Genomic DNA, 9,514 nt, shown 5'->3' on the forward strand with positions numbered 1-9,514 from the left:
TAGCTACTCAAGTGCATCCTCCACTGCTAGATAAAGAGATGATGACTTTTATTTGTTAACATGCTTAAGGCGCCATAGTACGAGTATGTGATGGGTAGTTTGGCCCAGCAATTTATTGATGCTATGGCAGTAGCTGAACGAATAGAGTAAGGAGTAAAGAGTAGTAGAATCTCTGCACCTGTAGAGAAAAGGGGCTTCGAAGGTAAAAAGAAAGAGGTTGACTATGTTGAGGGTAGGAAGAACCCATTTCAAAAATACCACACTCCATCCTTTTCACCTCAAATCACCAATATCAATCTCAGTTCTTTTTTTCCTACTAGAAAACTTGAGTCTTAAACCAAACAGCAAAGAATCCAAGAACAACTACCTCTATTACCACTGCCCTTAAATGAGATGTACCAAAAGTTACTGAGCATTAGACATCTTACACCTGAACCTCTTCCTCTACAACCACCTTACCCTAACTGGTACAAGCCCAACCTCACTTACGAGTACCATGCTGGCACTGCGAGACACAACATTCATACTTGCAGTGCCTTCAAGAAGAGGTCCATGCATTTGATTAAAGTTGGATGGATAACCTTCGAATGAACTCTAAACATGAGTTTGAACCCTCCACCCAATCATGCTTCAGGTACTAGATTAGTAAATACATTGGAGGTGGAATGCTCTGAAAACCTCAAAACACTAATGGCAAGAGTTGGATGTGAAGAATGTAGTGTGTATTCTCAAGGATAGAGGAAGAAGTTCTGCCACAAGATGGGAGAATGGAGTCTGCCCCTAATAATCGCCTTTGTTTGATCATGTCTGGAAAGTTATTTTAATTTTTTCATATTTTAACCTGTTGGCAATTCAACTCATAATGCCACAAGACTATCTGTCAAATGAGCCTTTCTTGTTAATATGATCATTTGTTCATAATGTGCCTTCATTTTTGTTGTTTCATGCAAATAACATACTGAGCATACCTTGTATTCACAAAACCACTACACCAAGAATTCTTTGGTGTTTTTCTTTCTTTTTTTTCTCTCCAAAAAATGCATGATCCCATGTTTTCACAAGAATTTTTAGGAAATCAAAGTGTTAATACAAAAACAAAAATCAAATTGGTGTTTGTTCTAATAAACAAGTTCTGAAAATTCAAGTGATATCCTAATACTTAAAAAAACTGAAAGATAACCCAAACACCATAAGATAACTTCAAAGCTAAGTTTTAACTGCATGAATAAACCATTTTGCATATTTGCATGTGAGAAAGCAAAGCTTGTCAATTCTGAATGAATGCATTTGAAATGAAGGAAAGCCATCTTTGATCATCCTTTCACAATTCCTTGTAATAACCTTTTGAGCCTAATAACTTTTTCTTGAAAAAATAACTTTGGCTAGGATCACACTCTATACTGGGGAGCAAGTGAAAAAAAAAAAAATCCTTAATGACTAAATGTGTCCAAACAAGTCTTGGGGGGCATGAAAAGTCCTCAATGATAGAAAGTGCCCAAACAAAACTAGGGGCATAAAAGAGTTCAAAAAATTTAAGCGTGCCACAAAAATCATAATATAATGATGTTCAAAACCAAAAGAATAAAAAACCCAACATTGAAGGGGGGCATCATAGACTATTTTATAAATCAATTCCATGGTCCAGAAAATCCAAAAGAAAAAAAAGGGGTTTGGAATATAAGCATTAGTGATCTTTAATCTTGAAATCCCTTAAACACCTTTTGAGCATATAAATATCCTTTTTCTTCATAGCCAAGAGTTGAAGCCTACGTTACATGCCCAATCAAGCCTTTTCTGATCAAAAGCAAACAATATGGATAGGTAGACTTTGCTTTTCCAATGTGGAACAAATCATTATTTATGCAAGCAAAATGAATTCTTTGAAAATTAATTCTTTGAAACCTTCAAATTGAAGTTTGAACCTTTTTAACCAATCAAAAATCACTTCACTTAACCAAAGGCAAAACAAAAGTTTTCAACACTCATACAAACCTATCCATAAGAATCGTTGAATTTTCCAGGACAAGTTTGTTTTAAACAAACATCAAAATGATTTTTTATTCAGAATAACTTTGAAATTCCAAAAGTTTTTTTTGTGAAATCAATTCCTTTTAAATAACCAAATCTTCTTCCACATAGCCTCATCCCCAAAGAAAACCCAAATTAAACACTTGGAGACATGATCGAGTTAGGGGACAATCCACCAAAACTTATAAGGCTAGCTCTATGATTCATCTTCTTAGAAAATATGAGATATTATGCATAACTGGCAACCCTTCAGATGAAGATTTATGGACAAAGAAGTATGTTGATGTCATACCCCTCATAGAGGTCAAGATCACAAGGTATGACTTGAGTAAGCAACAGTGAAAAGAGCCATCAAAGCTTACTATCAGATACTCAAGCTTTTGAGAAGATAAAAATCCTACAAAGAAAAGGAGACCTATATTTCTCAAGTAAGCATACATGCATATTGATCATGATGCATTACTTTCATACTTGAGTGGGCTATTGAGTCCTCATTATGTAGATAGTGTGCTTTTAGCCTCATTTGTCTCATTTCAAGTGCGTCTTTGAGCCATCACCGTATGTAGTGCGTTTTCTAACCCTACCTCCTTTGTAGTGAGCCTTCGAGCCCTCACACCTTAGGTAGTGTATTTTCTAACCCTCTCTCTTTTTAAGTGCGCCTTTGAGCCACCACTTTCAAGTAGTGCGTTTTCTAACCTTACCTCATTTCGAGTATGCCTTTAAGCCCTTATACTTTGGGTAGTGTGCTTTCTAACCCTACCTCTTTTTAAGTGCGCCTTTGAGTCATCACCTTGTGTAGTGCGTTTTCTAACCCTATCTCATTTCAAGGGCACCTTCAAGCCCCCACACCTTGGGTAGTGTATTTTCTAACCCTGCCTCTTTTCAAGTGCCCGTAGAGCCCTCGATCACCTTATGTAATGTGTTTTCTAACCTTGCCTTATTTTAAGTTTCCCTTATAACCCCCGATCACCTTAGGTAGTGTGTTTCCTAACCCTATTTTCTTTCAAGTGTGCCTTCGAGCCCTCATACCTTACCATTGCCTCCTTTCGAGTGCGCTTTTGAGCCCTTACCTCTCAGATAGTGTGTTTTCTAACCCTAGCTCCTTTCAAATGCGATTTTCAGCCCTCGTTCACCGATCACCTTAGGTAGTGTGTTTCCTAACCCTATTTTCTTTCAAGTGTGCCTTCGAGCCCTCATACCTTACCATTGCCTCCTTTCGAGTGCGCTTTTGAGCCCTTACCTCTCAGATAGTGTGTTTTCTAACCCTAGCTCCTTTCAAATGCGATTTTCAACCCCCGTTCACCTTCTAGTCCTATCTCTTTTTGAATGCTTCTTTGAGCTTCCATCTCTTGAATAATGCTCCTTCGAGCTTTATCATGTTATCTCTTCAAGACATTTCATCTGTTTTACCTATGCAGGTCACCCGTCACAATCAGATCTCTTTGAAAACTCTTTTCAAAATCTTTCATTTTTAGGCCGGTTGCCCATTACAATAAACCATTTTGAGAAATCCTCGCATTTCTTATCACCTCCAAAAATTTTCATCTGGCAGGTCGCCCATTACAATAAGACCAGCTTGAAAAAAAATCTTTGTATTTTTCACCACTTTGAAACAATCTTTGTATTTTTCACCACTTTAAAAAAATCTCTGTATTGTTCATCTCTTTGAAACATCTCTGCATTTTTTTTTTGGGCAATTTACTCATTACAACAAGACCATCTTAAAATTATTTTTTTTGTATTTTTCACCACTTTGAAATTACTCATTACAACAAGACCATCTTAAAAAAAAAAATTGTATTTTTCACCACTTTGAAAAATCTCTGTATTTTTCATCTCTTTAAAAAATCTTTATTTTTTTCCCTCACATGTCACCCATTACAACAAAACCACATTGAAAAATCTTTGTACTTTTCACCACTTTGAAAAATCTTCGCGTTTTTATTTTGAGTAGGTCACCCATTACAATAAGACCATCTAAAAAAAACAAACCTTTTTTTTATTTTTTTTGGGTAGATCACCCATGACTATTCAACCACTTCAAAATCTCTGAATTTTCAAAAGAAAAATCTTCAGTTTTTACTCTGAGTGCACTTTCTAGCCCTCAAAAGGATTCATCATTTCTTAATATGATGAACCCATCATCTAATCTTCTTTTTCTTCTTTACAATGTTTACTATCTAAAGTCTCGTAACTTTCTATTGTAAGCATTGTAAAGAGGGGGGCAACTGTCATAATCTAATTATAGGCTATTCCCTAAAAATCAATTTTTTTCAAAAATAAAAACCAAAAAATAAAATAAAGGCTGACAATGCGGAGAAAGGAGATAAAGGAGGGCTATAAATATAGGAAAAAATCAAGCTGTAATTTGTTTTGAGGAAATTCAAGGCCTAATTGTACCCCATTATGCCCAAAAATAGAGAAAAATACAAATTTAAGGTCAAATTGAATGATTATTGAATGAATTTGCATAAAAATTGAGTCCAATGACATAATTAAATTTTTAGTATGCCAATTTAATTTAATCATGGCTCAAATTAAATTTTAATTATCTTTAAGAATTAATTTGGGTTCAATTAAAGAATTTAATTAAGTTCAAGGACTTAATTATACTTTAAAAAGGTCAAATTAATTTTATTTTGGGCTTAATTGGTGAAAAATTAAGTTTGGGAGCCTAATTTTGGGTTAATTGAGAATATTGAAATTTTAAGAGAACAAATTTAATTTTTAGTAAGTTAATTGATTGAAATTAGGAGATTGATTGCATTAAATAAAAAAGGTTTAGGATCGATTAGGGTTCAATTGAAAGAGGAGGGATTGAAATAAACTTTTACAAAAACAGGAATTGGCATTGTTCATTATCTTCATTTTTTTCTCTGAAAAAGTTGATCTAATTACCCACTTTGTAGCAGCATTTAATGCAAAATCTTATACGAAAATGATCATCTGCACTTTTTCTACAACACTTTGTGATCAGTTTAGGCTAAATGATAATAAATAATCTTTGGTGACAGTCTAAAAAGGTCAACTTAATCAGCTTTATCTGCAGATTTGCTTAACATGGTAAAATAGGTATCAATCTAAAAAAAAAGGGGTCTTCATCGAGATGATGAACAAACTATTTTACTTGCATGTGAGTTAGATGTATTTTTCAATAAAAAAAAATTAAATATGCATATTTTTTCTATGCATTTCTTACATAAAAAATTATAAGTGTAAATCAAAAAGTTTATCTATTCATATAATTAAATAAATTAAAAATTATTTGTATTAATAAATAAAAAAATATTAGCAATAACTAAAAACAAAATTAGAAAAATCAAGAAATAGTTATAAATCAAGATATTTCCATCATACTATGGGTCATTTACCATGTTGTATTTATTGACTTTATTAATTAAAATTATTTTTTTATTTAATTAAATGATAATAAAAATAGACAAACATATAAAATTAGTTGAATAAATCAAAGGAAAAAAAATATTATTCAAGGTAACATATATTAAAAATATTATCCAAAAATCAACTTGGTGAAAAGAAAGGGTTTTCCCTAAATATATTAAAAATATTATCCAAAAATAAACTTGGTGAAAAGAAAGGGTTTTCCCTAACTTCATTCCTTATTACTTGGTTCGTGCAAAAGTAAATAATTTTTATTTTCAAAAATAAACTTTATTTGCATAAAACATAGATAAATTAGAATAATACTTTTAAAAATTAAATAAATATAAAATAATTAAAAAACCATTATTTAAAATAAAAAACAGAGAAAAGGGGTGTTAATTTAATTATAAATATAAATTCATTTTAAAAAATACATATTAAAACAACAAAATCAAAAAAAGAGTTCAACGTGTTTGTTCCATTTGGAAAGGGCACATCAGCAAGCATGCAAAGGTAGACCCGTGCATATGAATCTTTTTTTTTTATCGGTGAGATGACAAAATTAGATAACTTATCATCTTTTCTTCTTTTTTTTTGACAAATTCTAACCACTATGTTTGTCAAAAAAATTAGGGCCGATGGTTTTTCTATCTAGAAACTTATTTTTTACTCCAAACACTTAAAACACACCTTAGACACCCTTAAAAACTCATCAACGATCTAAAAAATCACACAAAAACTGAAACACAAAATCTTTTAAAACATAAATCTTATTTTTTTTAGGCACTTTAAAGGTGAAAAAACACTTAATTAGAACTCTCATTATCAAATAGAAATTGCTGAGACCAAGATTAACTATTTTGATGACTTGAATTGGTGTCACCATCAATTTTTTCTCTCTACCACCAAAATTCAACATATCTCTCTTTCTCATCTCTCAAACCAAGGACTTAAAAATAAAAATAAAATAAAGTTTTGGACTAAAATTATTTTTTTATATAAATTTTAGAAACTAGAGGGATACAATATTTATAATTTGAAAAGTATAAGGACTAAAATGAATATTTTCCTAAAGTTCAAAAAGCTATCCATTTCGTTTGTTTTTTCAATTTGATCTTATGTCTTTCAATCTTAAATTTTCCTAATAAATTAACCTAAATTGACCTATAATTTGGTTCCATAAAGGTGAAATTATATATATATAAAAAGGAAGTAAAGAATATGAACATTGCATCCATAATGACTTCAAAGTGTTTTGTAAAGGTTCTATAGTGTAATTTGTAAAGTGAATCACCTTACCTTTTAGTGTGTTACTAGTATATTCATTTGTTGAATTTTTTTTTCTAAAACTTAAAAAAATATTGAGCATGATGATTTTTTTGGTGGTATTTTTAAATTCAATTAAGTAGTGTGATTTTAAAACCTATCAATTTGACTCCATGTCTGACTCAAATTTCAAATTAAATCGTATGAAAGTTGATCCAAAATAAATTATTCAATTTAATAGGTTTAAAAACAACTTGGATAACTGGTAAAAACATTACATAATTTTTTAAAAAAACTTTAGTAGGATATATATATATATATATTGAGACGATACTAGATTGGATTGACTTTAGTCACCATTCGACTTGGATTATGGACTTCAATGGGTTTAATAATTTTTTTAATTTTGTAAATTATTTTTATTTAATTTTATGATACCATTAGATGTTTTCAAAATCGAACATCAACATTGAAAAAAATATTTATTTGATATCGTGATAATCCTATATAAAGTAGAAAACAAATCATAAATTCCATTTCTTAAAAATCCAGTATTGAACAAAAGTGAAATAAAAAAAAATTACAAAAATTAAAAGACTAGAAACGAAAAGCCAAATATCAAGTTTGATGACTAAACCCACTAAACCCGAGAAATGGGTAACCTAAATCAACAAGTCAAACAAGCAAAGATAGTAATGGATTACATTGGGATTAATAACCCTTTTTTTTCCTAAACTATTGTTTATTTAACCATATTATAAAAAAAATAAGCGATCGAAAATCAAGTATCAAACCAATACTAAGATTATGTTTAAGATTATGATAACTTTATATAAAACAAAACAAAACAAATTATGAAACTCAATTCTTAACAAGTCTAATATCAAAAGATGAAATTATATATATATAAGTTAAACTCGCCATATATGTCAATAAGGCCTTGAACTTTCTAAATTTTAATAATATATTTTTTTGTGAAATGATTTTTTTAATTATATGATTAAAAAAATGATATAATTGAGTTCATTTATATAAAAAACATAAAAATGTACATCACTAAACCCACAAACAGGAGTTAATGGAGGTGTGTGCCAACAAAGGTTTAGGAAAACAATGTTTTACCCACATTGTTTTTATTTTTATATTTAATATAAAGATAAATTAAAATAAATTTTCTACCTTAAATTTCCATAAACACATCATATAAACCAAAAAACATAAAAGAGGTTAAAAAAATCAACATTATGGATTATTACTATAATGCACAGTACATTATATGGTTTTCCCTAAACCTTCTAACTTTATACTTAATAATAATTCAGAGATGTCTATACAGATCAAAAAAAGTTGATGAGCCCAATGTTAACGAGAGTAAGAAGAAAATGGCAAGGGAAAACCATTGTCCTGGGTAAGAATAATCTATCTCATATTTATGTACGTTGTTACCTCCAACAAATAGTGTTTGGTTAGTACTATTTCTTCCCGTGCTATATGGATCAATATTTTTTTTTTTTATAATAAAAGAGATATTTAAATGATGATAATTTAAATAAATCCGAGTTAATTTAATTAATCCATGATAATAAAAAAAACAAAAAACAAAAAGTATAAAGCCTAATAACATAAAATCAAAGGATAAAATAAAAAAATATTAAAATTAAATCGGACTAGTCTCTAAAATTAATAATTTTATTCATAAGATACAGATGATCATATAAAAGACAAAAACAATCCTAAACAAAATTATTAACCATCAAAAAATTAAAAACAATAGATAGGAATCAAACAATGAGAACTAAAACTAGTGCAAAAACTAATAAAAAAATAATGAGGGACTTGATCAAAAAATAAAGAAAAAAAGAATTAAAAAAGATCAATTAAAAGAATAATATCCAAAATTAGATAATAAAATAAAATAAAATATTAAGGAATAAAAATGAAAGAAAAAAATTAAATGAAAAATAAGAAATTAAAAAAATGATAACTAAAACTAGAAAATAAAAGAAAATAATATAAAATGTTAAGGGATAGAATTAAAACAAAAAAATCCAAGAAAATGATAAAAAAAAATCAAGAGAATAAGTGTCATATTTAATATAAAAAACAAAAATAAAATGTAAAATGATGAAGATGAAAAAAGATCTGAAAAATCAAAATAAAAAAAGATCGATCAAAAGAAATATTATTATAATTGATTTTTTTTCTTCATTTTTTTTTTCAAAATAATATCATTTTTACTTTATAGCTGAATAAAAAATCAAGTGATTAACTAGAGAAGATCATCAACACCTATTTATTTCTGATTCCATTACTCTTTCTTATTCAAATAATGTTATTTTCACTTCTTGCACAATAAAAAATTCAATTGACCCTAGTAATCATAGTTATTCGACCCTACACGTGACCTGGGACATGGCAAAGGGCATCTCTCAGGTTGAGTTTTAAAAGCATGATAAAAAAAATAAACATCAAATATGATTTTAAAATTCGATGAAATTAAACTATAAGAGATGAAATTGCCACAAAACAATTAATTAAGAAGAAAATTCAAAATAAAAGGAATCGTAATTATAAGAATGAGGATCAAATTTTAAAAAAAAAGGAGTAAAAATCAAATGATCAGGGATTAAATCAAAAAATAAAATCCAATTAGAAAAAAGATTTAAAGAAAAATAAATAGAGATCAAATAAATGGAGATCAAATTCGATTAAAAAAAACATAAAAAATCAAATATTAAGGGATGAAATTAAAAAATAATAATCACATTTGATACAATTAAAAGATTGAAGACCACTTTGTAATTTTATAAGGCCATCACATCTTTTGAGGTGGAGG

The sequence above is a fragment of the Populus euphratica genome, unplaced genomic scaffold, assembly GCF_000495115.2.
Source record: "Populus euphratica unplaced genomic scaffold, PopEup_1.0 scaffold198.1, whole genome shotgun sequence".
Lineage (NCBI taxonomy): Eukaryota > Viridiplantae > Streptophyta > Magnoliopsida > Malpighiales > Salicaceae > Populus > Populus euphratica.